General features: G+C 39.1%; 2 long non-coding RNA genes across 2 annotated transcripts; one reads left to right on the top strand and one right to left on the bottom strand.

The window, feature by feature from the left end:
* Nucleotides 1-218: 218 nt before the first annotated feature.
* LOC137023914 (uncharacterized) lies at nt 219-1,797 on the top strand. The gene is made up of 3 exons (XR_010895594.1): nt 219-486; nt 940-1,574; nt 1,697-1,797. It is a non-coding gene; the product is annotated as an uncharacterized lncRNA (long non-coding RNA).
* LOC137023911 (uncharacterized) lies at nt 1,635-12,160 on the bottom strand. The gene is made up of 3 exons (XR_010895592.1): nt 11,971-12,160; nt 10,018-10,109; nt 1,635-3,070 (listed from the first exon to the last, which is right to left on the bottom strand). It is a non-coding gene; the product is annotated as an uncharacterized lncRNA (long non-coding RNA).
* Between the last annotated feature and the right edge of the window lie 5,123 nt (nt 12,161-17,283).

Here is a 17,283-nt window from a genome sequence, read left to right as displayed (position 1 = left end):
TTTCTAGTAATGTTGTTGATACACTTATTGGCCACAGGAGGGAGCCGCTGACCAGCTGTCTTGTATTTAAAGTAATAAATAGGGATTTTCCAGTCTGAAAATGTTAAGATAAGATAGACGCCTAAGAACCGAGTCAATGACACAACCTGAAGTCATTTTCAATATGTTTTTGGTGCTAATACGATTCGTCTGGTAGAAACCAGATGGTAAACAAGTGCAGTTCGCCATCCGCTCCACTAGGGGGCGGAAGCGGGATTCACGTTCAGCATGACACCTTTGGATTCTTGACAACAGCATGACACCTGATGACAGTTGCCACAACACCTTCTGATAGTTTTAAGGACATTAAAGTAGAAATCCTGCAGATGACAGCTCAGTGACAGACTCTTCATGTCACTCAACAGCACATACTTCAGCTCATCTGCAAAAACAACCGACACACACTGTAATAAAGTGCAGGAATCAAGAATATCACAAGACTCACCTGTAAGTCACTTTCCACTTAAAAGTGCTTTTCTCTTGTGAAGTCAATACCACACATTATACAGCAGTCTTCATTTCAATTCAAGTTTAAGTTTGTATTGTTCTGATGTGTCAAAGCAGGGCTTTAATGTGTTTGCTGGGTTATTTGGGAGAAGGTGCTCTTTGTTTGTCAGACACTTGTCATTCTCTGTTTAAAAGTCTAACTTTAGCCCTGCTGTTGTATGATCTTTATCATGTGAATCTAAGGAGATGATTCCTTTAAAGCTGATAAAGTAGAATAATGAGCAGCAGAGCTTTTGATGCTTTTGTGGTGTCACTGTAGGTAACAGTCTACTGGATTCATGTTTGTTAATAGTTACTTGGTGTTTTGTGAAGCTCTGATGTTTGTGCTAATTTACACAATTCAGGTTTTCATTGAGCAGCATTCTCTCATGATGTTTTTCTGTTGTTTTGTAGATCTGGGATTCTCTGACTCAACTCTTCAACAGTCGATGCCCTCGACTTCCTGGGCTTTAGTTTTTCATGACACTTTAATAGTTGGTGTTGTGCAATGAAGCAGCAAGAACATCAGAGCTTCACACATTTATGAGCTTAATGTTCCTGTTATTATGACCTGTATGATGGGTCTAACATGCAGTTAAACATATGCTTTCTAAATATTTTACAGCCCATCCCACTAGTTTATACATTTCAGTTTATCATGGTGCACAGTTTGCTCATGTTATTTACTTATATTTGAATATTTCTCTGTTGTTTTGTATCTGGGATTCTCTAACTCTGTTTTCAAACAAACCGGTGAAATGAAAGACTCGCAGCCATTTCAAGTAGTTATTACTCTTCTCCAGTACCACATATTTAAAGCTCTTTCTGTATAATGTAAATAAAAGTTGTTTAAACTGCATTGAGTTTTTTGGGGGGAGAGGGAACTAATGAGGTCTTCCTGTGCCACTGACTCTGGTGAGTTGAGATGGGTTTTATTGTAAACTGTTTTATATGATAAAAACTCTTAGCAATCTGTAGTGAAACCACAGAAATGTTTAATCGTATATATATTTTAAAGTAAATCTTTGATTTTGTCTGGATGTGGAAGGGTAAGACAGATAAAATGTCTGATTTGTTGAACTAAAAGTCATATGGCTGAAATACAAACAGAAATAAAGCAACGAAAGACATTACAGTACTCTTTTAATGGTTTGTTTATGAGTATTTGCAGATTCAAGCAGCATATATGGACATTTGACAGCTCCTCCTTGTGGACATGAAGTACGATTGACACCAGCGGGATTAAAGAGACTGAAGGAATTCTGAGGAAGGAAAGGAAGAGGAGCGCCTGGCTAGAGATCCATTTCCAAACCATGTTATCTGTTTGTCCTGGTATTCATTGACAGAATACAATATTGCATGACTCTTATTTATTACTTCATGAAATAAATAAAACTTATAATATACATGACTAATCATTAGATTAGATTAGATTAATCATCATATCACACACTGTGCAAGATTAACAGAAATTATGTAGTAAATTTATTTTAAGATAAAAAACGTCCCAACATTCATTCCCATTACAGGATGGCACAATATATCCCGCTCTTGCTCTGAATGGATACGCATTGATGAAACCTGTGGGATCCTCCAGCTGTGGAAAGTGATGGGAGAACCTGCTGACACCTGCTGGTCAAAATGGTGTAAATGCAACGAGAAAAGAGCCAAAAGAAGTGCAAAGAAACCCTATATATTTCAATTAAAGTGTAATTAGTTAAATGTAATTTACAAATCATTAAATACTATTAAATATGAAGTGCATGTAAAAACTGTGTAATTTTATTAATTTGTAGTTTGGTTTTTGAAGGTATTTGAATAATCAGTATTTGACTAACTGAAAGACAATTAACCATCAGTCTTCATTTTTCCATTATACACAATTGTGTTTGTCATTAAAACTGAACCTGAATATAAAACTGACCCAGATCAGTTGAAATCATGTATTAAACATTGTTTCATGGGTTCACCTGATGGTCACAAACCCCCTAGTGTTGAACCACAGAAATGCCCTAATGTTGCATTTAATAGACCGAGCCGTAGTTCACTGACAAGCTACGCAATATCGTGTTCATTATCAAAGGCGATTCATCTGCTTTGACAAAGGCTTGGGTTCAAACCCCACCTCAGCAGGTTACAAGTATGTGAGAACTCATGCAGCAGCACTTTAACTGGTTTAGTGGAAAATACCAGATCACATCCAGGTGAAATATAAGTTCCTTAATGTGTTCGCTCAAGAGATCTGTGGCTCACAGGTCAACAGCACTGCCTCACGGGTTCAGAGGTTGTTGGTTCAAGTCCAGCCAGATGTCATTGAAATAAAGGTGTGGTGTAAGTGAGAAGGTGCAGGTGATCATGGGTCTCCATCTGTGGTTATGCTTTTGCCTGAAAAAAAAAAAAAATGTATGTAAAAAAATAAAATAAAAAAATTAGAAGCCTTACCTGTACATGAGCAGATGTCCATCATTACAACCAATGGCTGTCCACACGTCCCAGAGCTCTGCTTCTGTTGGTTGAGTGTAACGGTCCAAACACATCCCTTATTCTGTAGGGCAAAGATATAAATCAACAAAGACGTTACTCCATATTCTAACATTACATTACATAACATTACACTAACATTACATTTATAATAGCACAAAGAATCTTCATTTGTCAGTGGCACAGGAGTTATAGTGTTGTCGTTTGGTCATGATATATTCAGCAAAATTGCCCAAACGTCAGCACTCAGTGTGAGAGCCATGATGGTGCATGGCTAAACACACGTTGACGGCAGATTGGGCATCGATAAAGGCTTGGGTTCAAACCCCACCTCAGCATGTTACATGTAAGTGAAAACTCATGCAGCAGCACTTTAACTGGTTTATTGAAAAATCCCAGCTCACATACAGGTGAAATATAAGTTCCTTCACTGGTCCACATGAGAGATCTCTGGCTCACGGGTAAGAGCGCTGCCTCACAGTTTCAGAGGTTGTTGGTTCAAGTCCAGCCAGATCTCTGTGGAATGAGGGGATGCTTTTGCGCTTGAGACATGGGTTCAAACCCCTCCTCAGCATGTTGTTGTATTACTACTAATGTTAAATTGTTAGCTATTGATGTTATTTTCAACAAAGTGCCCAAAACACCATCACTCAGTGTGAAAGCCCCAATGGTGCAAGTGGCTAAACGCATGTTTTTTCTGTTGGTGAGGCTGCGCTGGAGACATGGGTTCAAACCCCTCCTCAGCATGTTGTTGCCTTACTACTAATGTTAAATTGTTAGCTATTGATGTTTTATTCAACAAAGTGCCCAAAACACCAATGCTCAACGTGAAAGCCCCAATGGTGCAATTGGCTAAACGCATGTTTTTTCTGTTGGTGAGGCTGCGCTGGAGACATGGGTTCAAACCCCTCCTCAGCATGTTGTTGCATTACTGCTAACGTTAAATTGTTAACTATTGATGTTATATTCAACAAAGTGCCCAAAACACCATCACTCAGCGTGAAAGCCCCAATGGTGCAAGTGGCTAAACGCATGTTTTTTATGTTGGTGAGGCTGCGCTGGAGACATGGGTTCAAACCCCTCCTCAGCATGTTGTTGCATTACTGCTAACGTTAAATTGTTAACTATTGATGTTATATTCAACAAAGTGCCCAAAACACCATCACTCAGCGTGAAAGCCCCAATGGTGCAAGTGGCTAAACGCATGTTTATTATGTTGGTGAGGCTGCGCTGGAGACATGTGTTCAAACCCCTCCTCAGCATGTTGTTGCATTACTACCAACGTTAAATTGTTAGCTATTGATGTTATATTCAACAAAGTGCCCAAAACACCATCACTCAGCGTGAAAGCCCCAATGGTGCAAGTGGCTAAACGCATGTTTTTTATGTTGGTGAGGCTGCGCTGGAGACATGGGTTCAAACCCCTCCTCAGCATGTTGTTGCATTACTGCTAATGTTGAATTGTTAGCTATTGATGTTATATTCAACAAAATGCCCAAAACACCATCACTCAGCGTGAAAGCCCCAATGGTGCAAGTGGCTAAACGCATGTTTTTTATGTTGGTGAGGCTGCGCTGGAGACATGGGTTCAAACCCCTCCTCAGCATGTTGTTGCATTACTACCAACGTTAAATTGTTAGCTATTGATGTTATATTCAACAAAGTGCCCAAAACACCATCACTCAGCGTGAAAGCCCCAATGGTGCAAGTGGCTAAACGCATGTTTTTTATGTTGGTGAGGCTGCGCTGGAGACATGGGTTCAAACCCCTCCTCAGCATGTTGTTGCATTAGTACTAACGTTAAATTGTTAGCTATTGATGTTATATTCAACAAAGTGCCCAAAACACCAATGCTCAGCGTGAAAGCCCCAATGGTGCAATTGGCTAAACGCATGTTTTTTCTGTTGGTGAGGCTGCGCTGGAGACATGGGTTCAAACCCCTCCTCAGCATGTTGTTGCATTACTACTAACGTTAAATTGTTAGCTATTGATGTTATATTCAACAAAGTGCCCAAAACACCATCACTCAGCGTGAAAGCCCCAATGGTGCAAGTGGCTAAACGCATGTTTTTTCTGTTGGTGAGGCTGCGCTGGAGACATGGGTTCAAACCCCAACTCAGCATGTTGTTGCCTTACTACTAACGTTAAATTGTTAGCTATTGATGTTATATTCAACAAAGTGCCCAAAACACCATACTTAGTGTGAAAGCCCCAATGGTGCAAGTGGCTAAACGCATGGTTTTTCTGTTGGTGAGGCTGCGCTGGAGACATGGGTTCAAACCCCTCCTCAGCATGTTGTTGCATTACTACTAACGTTAAATTGTTAGCTATTGATGTTATATTCAACAAAGTGCCCAAAACACCATCACTCAGCGTGAAAGCCCCAATGGTGCAAGTGGCTAAACGCATGTTTTTTCTGTTGGTGAGGCTGCGCTGGAGACATGGGTTCAAACCCCTCCTCAGCATGTTGTTGCATTACTACTAACGTTAAATTGTTAGCTATTGATGTTATATTCAACAAAGTGCCCAAAACACCATCACTCAGCGTGAAAGCCCCAATGGTGCAAGTGGCTAAACGCATGTTTTTTATGTTGGTGAGGCTGCGCTGGAGACATGGGTTCAAACCCCTCCTCAGCATGTTGTTGCATTACTACCAACGTTAAATTGTTAGCTATTGATGTTATATTCAACAAAGTGCCCAAAACACCATCACTCAGCGTGAAAGCCCCAATGGTGCAAGTGGCTAAACGCATGTTTTTTCTGTTGGTGAGGCTGCGCTGGAGACATGGGTTCAAACCCCTCCTCAGCATGTTGTTGCATTACTGCTAATGTTGAATTGTTAGCTATTGATGTTATATTCAACAAAGTGCCCAAAACACCAATGCTCAGCGTGAAAACCCCAATGGCGCAAGTAGCTAAATGCATGTTTTTTCTGTTGGTGAGGCTGCGCTGGAGACATGGGTTCAAACCCCTCCTCAGCATGTTGTTGCATTACTACTAACGTTAAATTGTTAGCTATTGATGTTATATTCAACAAAGTGCCCAAAACACCATCACTCAGCGTGAAAGCCCCAATGGTGCAAGTGGCTAAACGCATGTTTTTTTCTGTTGGTGAGGCTGCGCTGGAGACATGGGTTCAAACCCCTCCTCAGCATATTGTTGCATTAGTACTAACGTTAAATTATTAGCTATTGATGTTATATTCAACAAAGTGCCCAAAACACCAATGCTCAGCGTGAAAGCCCCAATGGTGCAAGTGGCTAAACGCATGTTTTTTCTGTTGGTGAGGCTGCGCTGGAGACATGGGTTCAAACCCCTCCTCAGCATGTTGTTGCATTACTACTAACGTTAAATTGATAACTATTGATGTTATATTCAACAAAGTGCCCAAAACACCATCACTCAGCGTGAAAGCCCCAATGGCGCAAGTGGCTAAACGCATGTTTTTTCTGTTGGTGAGGCTGCGCTGGAGACATGGGTTCAAACCCCTCCTCAGCATGTTGTTGCATTACTACTAATGTTAAATTGTTAGCTATTGATGTTATATTCAACAAAGTGCCCAAAACACCAATGCTCAGTCTGAAAGCCCCAATGGCGCAAGTGGCTGAACATGTGTTTTTTTTCTGTTGGTGAGGCTGTGCTGGAGACATGGGTTCAAACCTCTCCTCAGCATGTTGTTGCATTACTACTAACGTTAAATTGATAACTATTGATGTTATATTCAACAAAGTGCCCAAAACACCATCACTCAGCGTGAAAGTCCCAATGGTGCAAGTGGCTAAACGCATGTTTTTTCTGTTGGTGAGGCTGCGCTGGAGACATGGGTTCAAACCCCTCCTCAGCATGTTGTTGCATTACTACTAATGTTAAATTGATAACTATTGATGTTATATTCAACAAAGTGCCCAAAACACCAATGCTCAGCGTGAAAACCCCAATGGCGCAAGTAGCTAAATGCATGTTTTTTCTGTTGGTGAGGCTGCGCTGGAGACATGGGTTCAAACCCCTCCTCAGCATGTTGTTGCATTACTACTAACGTTAAATTGATAACTATTGATGTTATATTCAACAAAGTGCCCAAAACACCATTACTCAGCGTGAAAGCCCCAATGGCGCAATTGGCTAAATGCATGTTTTTTCTGTTGGTGAGGCTGCGCTGGAGACATGGGTTCAAACCCCTCCTCAGCATGTTGTTGCATTACTACTAACGTTAAATTGTTAGCTATTGATGTTATATTCAACAAAGTGCCCAAAACACCATCACTCAGCGTGAAAGCCCCAATGGTGCAAGTGGCTAAACGCATGTTTTTTCTGTTGGTGAGGCTGCGCTGGAGACATGGGTTCAAACCCCTCCTCAGCATGTTGTTGCATTACTGCTAACGTTAAATTGTTAACTATTGATGTTATATTCAACAAAGTGCCCAAAACACCATCACTCAGCGTGAAAGCCCCAATGGTGCAAGTGGCTAAACGCATGTTTTTTCTGTTGGTGAGGCTGCGCTGGAGACATGGGTTCAAACCCCTCCTCAGCATGTTGTTGCATTACTACTAACGTTAAATTGTTAGCTATTGATGTTATATTCAACAAAGTGCCCAAAACACCATCACTCAGCGTGAAAGTCCCAATGGTGCAAGTGGCTAAACGCATGTTTTTTCTGTTGGTGAGGCTGCGCTGGAGACATGGGTTCAAACCCCTCCTCAGCATGTTGTTGCATTACTACTAACGTTAAATTGATAACTATTGATGTTATATTCAACAAAGTGCCCAAAACACCATCACTCAGCGTGAAAACCCCAATGGCGCAAGTAGCTAAATGCATGTTTTTTCTGTTGGTGAGGCTGCGCTGGAGACATGGGTTCAAACCCCTCCTCAGCATGTTGTTGCATTACTACTAATGTTAAATTGATAACTATTGATGTTATATTCAACAAAGTGCCCAAAACACCATCACTCAGCGTGAAAACCCCAATGGCGCAAGTAGCTAAATGCATGTTTTTTCTGTTGGTGAGGCTGCGCTGGAGACATGGGTTCAAACCCCTCCTCAGCATGTTGTTGCATTACTACTAACGTTAAATTGATAACTATTGATGTTATATTCAACAAAGTGCCCAAAACACCATCACTCAGCGTGAAAACCCCAATGGCGCAAGTAGCTAAATGCATGTTTTTTCTGTTGGTGAGGCTGCGCTGGAGACATGTGTTCAAACCCCACCTCAGCCTGTTGTTGCATTACTACTAACGTTAAATTGATAACTATTGATGTTATATTCAACAAAGTGCCCAAAACACCAATGCTCAGCGTGAAAACCCCAATGGCGCAAGTAGCTAAATGCATGTTTTTTCTGTTGGTGAGGCTGCGCTGGAGACATGTGTTCAAACCCCTCCTCAGCATGTTGTTGCATTACTACTAACGTTAAATTGATAACTATTGATGTTATATTCAACAAAGTGCCCAAAACACCATCACTCAGCGTGAAAACCCCAATGGCGCAAGTAGCTAAATGCATGTTTTTTCTGTTGGTGAGGCTGCGCTGGAGACATGGGTTCAAACCCCTCCTCAGCATGTTGTTGCATTACTACTAATGTTAAATTGTTAGCTATTGATGTTGTATTCAAAAAAGTGCCCAAAACACCAATGCTCAGTCTGAAAGCCCCAATGGCGCAAGTGGCTGAACATGTGTTTTTTTTCTGTTGGTGAGGCTGTGCTGGAGACATGGGTTCAAACCTCTCCTCAGCATGTTGTTGCATTACTACTAACATTAAATTGTTATCTATTGATGTTATATTCAACAAAGTGCCCAAAACACCATCACTCAGTGTGAAAGTCCCAATGGCACAAGTGGCTAAACGCATGTTTTTTTCTGTTGGTGAGGCTGTGTTGGAGACATGGGTTCAAACCCCACCTCAGCCTGTTGTTGCATTACTGCTAACGTTAAATTGATAACTATTGATGTTATATTCAACAAAGTGCCCAAAACACCAACACTCAGCGTGAAAGCCCCAATGGTGCAAGTAGCTAAACGCATGTTTTTTCTGTTGGTGAGGCTGCGCTGGAGACATGGGTTCAAACCCCTCCTCAGCATGTTGTTGCATTACTACTAATGTTAAATTGTTAGCTATTGATGTTATATTCAACAAAGTGCCCAAAACACCATCACTCAGCGTGAAAACTCCAATGGCACAAGTGGCTAAACGCATGTTTTTTCTGTTGGTGAGGCTGCGCTGAGACATGGGTTCAAACCCCTCCTCAGCATGTTGTTGCATTACTGCTAACGTTAAATTGTTATCTATTGATGTTATATTCAACAAAGTGCCCAAAACACCATCACTCAGCGTGAAAGCCCCAATGGTGCAAGTGGCTAAACGCATGTTTTTTCTGTTGGTGAGGCTGTGTTGGAGACATGGGTTCAAACCCCTCCTCAGCATGTTGATGCATCACTACTAACATTAAATTGTTATAGACTGATGATATATTCAACAAAGTGCTCCAAACATCAGCAGCCAGTGTGAAAGCCACAGTGGCGCAGGTGGCTAAACACGTTCTCTGCTTCTAAGGGTGTGCTGGAAACATGGGTTCAAAACCCAGCTCAGGATGTTGCTTTGTTCTACTTTATGGTAGGACACATACAGGTGAAATATAAGTTCCCGCAGATATTCAGACATGAGATCTGTGGCTCAAAGGTTAAGAGCGCTGCCTCATGGGTTCAGAGGTTGCTGGTTCGATCCCAGCCAGATCTCAGCAATATGAGTGAATGGTGTGTGTGTGAAGGGGTGGGGATGATTCGGGTCCCCCCCCAAACCCTGACACAATGTACAGAAGGGGTTATACTTTTTGATATAATGAAAAAAAATTAGCTGTATAAAAAAATTGGCCCGCCGTCCCTTCCCCACCTATTTAGGTTACCATCATTTGCTTTTTAGAGTACTGACCCTCCAAAAAGAAAAGGATGATAACCTACGTTTTTTTTTTTTGCGCCAAACAACACACATTCACACGTTACAAGTCTTACCTGTCCAAGAGCAGATGTCCATCATTACAGTGAATGTCTGTCCACACGTCCCAGAGCTGTACTTCTGTTGAGTGTATGCTCCAAACACCTCCCTTACACAAACATATAAATAAACAAACATTACTACTAGGGATGCACTGATAGGATTTTTTGGGGACGATACCAATTTTAACAAACAATTTTTAGTCGATTCTGATATTTGTCACTTGCTCTCTTATTTTAAATTCTGTCATCAAAATAGATAGTATTTTGATCATGTTTTAAATCAGCAAAGTTCAAAAACACCTGCATTAAATTCTACTAGCAGATTTATTGCTGCATCATCAAATAATTTCCAATGAACATGGATTTGATCCATTTAACATTCAGCAGGATGATAAATACAACAACACAAACACACATATAAAATAAACTGTGCTTTTTAGGTAGGTTTAACAGTAAACAATATGTAAAATAATACTGCATATTCTTCACTGTATAAATTAAATCCTTCCTTATTGTAACAGACTTTATTATGATTAATCTTCTAATTTGTTTTTGTATACATTTTAATACTTTTTGTAAGTTTAAAAAAGTGTATGATCTCCTTTACTAAGGCGGGACTCTTGTTTTGACAGGTATTCTAGTCTACAGAGTGAAATGGGTAAAGGAGAGCACACAGTTCTTCAGAGATATTTTGCAGATTTAAAGTTTGCCAGTTTATTATGCGCCGCCCAAAAAGCATAAGGTCTGTATGTATTTGTTAACTGTTAGTTGTAGTAAGTGTTTTGTGTAATTCGCTGTATGTTGATGAGAGAGTTTAATGTGCTGTGTTTTGTTTAGCTCTTGTGATGTTTTTGGAGTGAAAACGGACACAATAAACTTAATAAAACATCAGTAAAGTTTTGGTCATCATTCGGATGGGTTCCACTACACTTTTGAAAGTTATAAAAGTTAAGAATAGTGTGCTATTTTGTTATTTGGTTAACATTAAAGCTCAGACAGCATTGCTAGTGCCTTCACACAGTTAGTTAATAAACCATCTGTTTGTTATATCTATTATAAATTGAGCATAAACCGATCGATACATCGATGCATCCATAATTACAACACACTGTATATCTAAAACATCAGAATTTAAAAGTTAGTCTAAATAATAGTTAAATGTACATGAATTGAAGTCCTAATGCTGTAGAGTGTAAAAAATATAATACATAGTATATTATGAATGCTGTATCAATAATAATCTTTTAATTAAATGACTGTAGTGTCTTACAGGCCACAGAACTATAAGAACACTGCAGAGAAACAAACATACTCCTTCCCATCCTTCAATGCTGACCAAACAAAACAGATGTTTGTTGGTTAAATGCAGTATTTACAATATTTGGATCTTTTAAGATTAAGACCAGGTTTTAATTCAACATAAACATTTAATAAAGGATAATAAGATCACAAATCTAAGTGTTAACAGTAGATCATTAGCTATAGTAAGACTACAACAAAAGAGGAAAAACACTATTCTAACTTTATAATATGAATATCAGAGGGCGATTTATTCAAAGATTATAAAGGCAATGCAAAAACAACCGTTTCATTAATTATTCTAAAGGTCTGTCAGTGCAGAATGTAAACAAAGTATGAGATAAACCTTCATAGTAGATGGGACTGGCCTTCATACATGACTAATTGTAAAATAACAAGACTTTACGTTAAAAGACCACAATAAAATGAATGTTTTGTGGGTTTTAGTTCATGTTCGTTCACTATATAGTTTGTGTCGGGTCACAATAAATGCAACACATTCAATCGTCACAATATGAATCTAAATAAACTAACATAGAAGCCCTGCTATGAAATATCAAAAAGCAACAGCACATAAATACTTAACTTAAATAACGACTTACAAGCACAGACTAATGACTTAAAGTGTTAATAAAATAATGCAAGAGAAAAACACTTCATTTTACTTACAGGTGAGTCGTGTGACATCTTTGCTTCCTGAACTTTAACGCAGCGTGTGTCGGATTTGTTTGTTTATGGGCTGAAATATGTTGTTGAGTGGCATTAATATACTATCACTGAGCTGTCATTTACAGTTTATGTAGTTTAAACGATGTTGTGACGACTGTAACAAGCATCATGTTGTCAACATAGGTTGTCAAGCATCCGAATCTGTCAAACTGAACTTGAAACTCGTTTACGCACCCTAGAGGAGCGGATGAAAAACTGCACTTCAGTTTCTACCAAACGAGTCGTATTAAAAGCCAACAGAAAGATGTATCAAAGTTGTATCACTGACTATATTTCAAAACGTCACGCGTATTTTTTACATTTTCATACTCGACCAAACGTCCCTATTTTTGATAAATAAGTGAAAGGTAAGTGACAAACGGGTGATCGACTCCCTCTTGTGGTCAATAAGTGTATCAACAGTTGAAACACAAACCGAAGATGGCGGCCAGTATAGTAGTAGGTGAGACTGAAACGTACATTTCATATATTTTCCGACAAATCTATGATTTTGTCGGGGTCTTGACCCGCAGAGCAACATGGATCTACCAGTTTCAGAAAATGAACCAGTTCAGCTCTCAATTGATGGGGTAAAACTGATGAAATGCACTCAAAGGCACGTGTTCAAAGTGTAAATACGTAAAATACGGGTCGAGTTTCTTCTTTTTGTAAGTTTTTTTAGTAAGTTTTAAGTAGCTGTTTGTTTGTCTTTAGCTATTTAAAATGATATGCATCATATTCGTTCACAGTTAAACAATGCTTTCGTGTTGTGTCAGTTCAAGGTTTAAGCAGTAATAAAGCATGATAGAGTAACATAGGACAGATGAAGACAAATCATTATTTTTTATCAAAATGACTGTCAATCTATAAACCATTGACTGATATTACGACTAAATATTACTGACTACATTTTCTAAAAGTGGCTATTTACTGATTGATTAAACAGACATGATCAGATCAGTGTGTCAGCTCCCCTTGTGGACAATAAGTGTATCTGCAATAATGTATGAAAACAGCAGGAGGACATGGGATTTATACACCTGCAAATGGTAAAAGCTCTATGCCACTTTCACGTCTTGTAGAAGAGAATGAATTTCAGTGGGAATGTACCTAAATTGGCCCCCTAAGGATAGAAATATATTGTTTTACTCACATTTTACTGACATTTATACATTTACTCAAATCACAGTAGATATATAATGCATCAGTTAGTTCCAAAGTTGAAGTATTCAGTCCAACAGCGTAGGGACTGTTTACTGTTTGTATCACTCCGTGTGTCTACATCTATACGCCAGTAGGTGGCGATTGATTCAGTAACCAAACAAGTGAGTGACTCAAGAATCATTCATTCAACTGATTGGTTCAAAACACTGATTCATTTAGGAGCGAAACGCCATTGCAGGTTGAGAATGCGGCTCTATTAGCAGATGGCAAATTTCCTAATTACTCTGGAGGCCAATCATGTGACATTAAAAAAAATATATGATTTTAGACGGCATTTAAACAGTAAACAACCTAAAATTTGAATTTCTGTGAAGAATATACTTTTATCAGTCAATGCCAATTATTGCAGAAATGTTTGGCTATGTAGACGAGTAATATGAAATGCAAACTGGTCATTACATGAATAAATTTGTCCTACAATACATAGGGCATATACATTTGTGTTTACTCACTGAATACAGCATTTAAAAATCAATGCAACATCTGGTAAATAACCCCTTGATTTTTTCCTTATTAGATGACTTCTGTTGGAATGGATCTACAGATGACTGTTTGAAGAGCTTAACTCCAGTCCTGGGGACTCACAGTGCTGCACATTTTGTTTCTCTCTCTCTTATTTGTTAGACCTACTTTCCTAGTATCTGAAGCGTATTCAATCATGCATCATGTTCTGGCCCGAAATCACAATATGTCAAGTAAAACTTTAAATTATTTAGATATTACATATAATTTGGTAGTTGAACTTACAGTTTTGCACATTTTGTTGGTGTTTTTAAGAAAAAAATCTGTAACTTCTTTTTAATACTTAATTAGAAGCATCACAATTACTAAAATGTGTGGTCTGTTATATAGGGACTATTAAACAGACATTTAAAAGTGCAAAGTATTGAAAATATGTTAAGAAAGCTCTCTATATACTTTACTTGCAATTTTACACCACTATGATTTAAGCCTGTCCTATTGAATGATCAAAAGTTCTACACACACTTGCGATCTTCACTCCCACTTGAACATTTGGGCCTAATACAGGAAATACATGATGTAAGTAAATACATCAGGCTGAAGTATTTATTTTAGGACAGGCCCTATTTTTGCACGTCACCTTCTTGTGATGTCTGGTTGAATTTGAGTAAGTCACCTAAACTGAGGTTATTTTGCCTAATAAGCATCTGCAAAAATAAGATGTTCTTACCACTCACAGCTTATAATGTGTTGCACGATTGACCATGACCTCTTTTTTCAGGGTGTAGAAGAATGTTTTTTTCTGTCTGTTTGAGAACACAAAAAGGGTAATTAGTGGGAAAGTTTGTATAATTCTTAGTTTGCAAATGATTCTGCAGAAAATATAAAGTAAGTCACAATGTGTCAACCTCATCTTTTACATAGTATTGAAGGGAGGAATTGAGCTTTTCAAAACTCCTTTTATAAATAAATTCAAATGAATGATTTGCAAAATGATTGTTTCAAAGAGAAACGCCAAATGCTGATGACACCTACAAAATGGTGTAAATGTTATAAGAATGCAGTGCAAACATATAATGACACCCTTTACAAATCACCCTTTAAATCTATAATGTACAAATGAAATATGAAGTGTCTATAATTTGTTGATTTATTCGTTTGTTTTGTGTTTTTAAAGGAACACTCCACTTTTTTGAAAATAGGCTCATTTTCCAACTCCCCTAGAGTTAAAATGTTGAGTTTTACCGTTTTCGAATCCATTCAGCCGATCTCCGGTTCTGGCGGTACCACTTTTAGCATAGCTTAGCATAGTTCATTGAATCTGATTAGACCGTTAGCATCGCGCTTAAAAATGACCAAAGAGTTTTGATATTTTTCCTATTTAAAACTTGACTCTTCTGTAGTTAAATTGTGTACTAAGACCGGCGGAAAATGAAAAGTTGTGATTTTCTAGGCTGATATGGCTAGGAACTATATTCCCATTCTGGCGTAATAATCAAGGAACTTTGCTGCCGTATCATGGCTGCAGCAGCGCAATGATATTACGCAGCGTCTCTCACAAACGTCTCCATGGTTGCAAGGCACGTTCCCTGTGCAAGCAGGGGCTCACGGGCGCTGCGTAATATCATTGCACTGCAGAAGAGTCAAGTTTTAAATAGGAAAAATATCAAAACTTTTTGGTCATTTTTAAGCGCGATGCTAACGGTCTAATCAGTTTCAATGAACTATGCTAAGCTATGCTAAAAGTGGTACCGCCAGAACCAGAGATCGGCTGAATGGATTCGAAAACGGTAAAACTCAACTGTTTAACTCTAGGGGAGTTGGAAAATGAGCCTATTTTCAAAAAAAGTGGAGTGTTCCTTTAAGAGGGCTTGACTAATCAGGCCACAAAGAGACAACTATTACTCTCTATTTGTTCATTTATACCAGCAACAGAGAGTCCTAGAGAGTTTGCAGAGTTTATCTCCAACCCTGATTAAAAAAATAAATAAAAAACTCACCAGCCTAGTAATCCCAAAGACATTTGTTAGCTTGTTCAGGTGTGCTTGACTGGGGTTGGAGCTAAACTCTGCAGGACAGCGCCCCTCCAGGAGTGACGTTGCCTATTCCTGATTTATACACACACGTTTGTCACTAAAACTGAACCTTAACTATAAAACTTACCTAGATCAGTTAAAACTGTATTAGCTGCTGGTTCATGGGTTCACTAGGTTAATGCCACCTAGTGGTGAAACAGAAATGTTTCAAAGGTTTGATTTAGCTGCAAATGCCAATTTGATTTGTGCTCTGAACTACTGATTCCAGCAAACGATTGGTAAAAGTTTCAAAGCTTCATGAAGCAGTGTTTCCATTACTACATATAAGTGCTGTGGGCTCACCTGTTTTAGTCCCATCATGTCTTGGCCACACTCCCGTTCCCATCCGTGCTCTACTGTCCTATAAAAAAAAACAAAAAAAAAAGTTGCTCAAATACTGTTGAAACAATAACATTATTTAATATAATTAAACTTATTTATAAACCTGCAAAAACTGATGATACTAAAAAATTACAACATCTAAACAATTTAGTGATCCATGTTTTTAAAAAGCAAAAACGCAAACATCAGCACCTCAGGTGATAAAGAGATGTGCTTCCATCTAAGAGATCTGTGTTTAAATCCTACAGTTGCTTATGTAAAATTTTTGTCATTATATCAAACAAACAGGCCAAAACAGCAGCTCTCAATATGAAAGCCACAGTGGCGTTAGTGGCTAAACACATGTTTTCTGCTGATAAAGTCATGGGTTCAAACCCCACCTCAGCATGTTGATGCATCACTACACACATTAAATTGTTATAGACTGATGATATCTTCAACAAAGTGTCCCAAACATCAGCAGCCAGTGTGAAAGCCACAGTGGCGCAGGTGGCTAAACACATGTTTTCTGATGCTAAGACTGCGCTAGAGACATGGGTTCAAACCCCAGCTCAGCATGTTGATGCACCACTACTAACATTAAATTGTTATCGACTGACGTTACATTCGAAAAAGTGCTCCAAGCATCAGCAAACAGTGAAAGCCGGCGCAACAGTGGTGCAAGTGGCTAAACACACGTTTTCTGCTGCTAAGGGTGCGCTGGAGACATGGGTTCAAACCCCAGCTCAGCATGTTGATGCACCACTACTAACATTAAATTGTTATAGATTGATGATATATTCAACAAAGTGCTCCAAACATCAGCAGCCAGTGTGAAAGCCACAGTGGCGCAGGTGGCTAAACACACGTTCTCTGCTGATAAGGGTTCGCTGGAGACATGGGTTCAAATCCCAGCTCAGGATGTTGCTTTGTTCTAGTTTATTGTAGGAAACATACAGGTGAAATATAAGTTCCCGCACATGTTCAGACATGAGATCTGTGGCTCAAAGGTTAAGAGCGCTGCCTCACAGGTTCAGAGGTTGCTGGTTCAATCCCAGCCAGATCTCAGCGATATGAAGGAACGGTGCGGGCGATACGAAGGAACGGTGTGGGCGATACGAAGGAACGGTGCGGGCGATACGAAGGAACGGTGCGAGCGATATGAAAGTATGGTGTGGGCGAGTAGGCGCAG

This window comes from Chanodichthys erythropterus, chromosome 8 (assembly GCF_024489055.1).
Source record: "Chanodichthys erythropterus isolate Z2021 chromosome 8, ASM2448905v1, whole genome shotgun sequence".
NCBI lineage: Eukaryota > Metazoa > Chordata > Actinopteri > Cypriniformes > Xenocyprididae > Chanodichthys > Chanodichthys erythropterus.
This window is presented reverse-complemented; position numbering and strand designations above follow the sequence as displayed.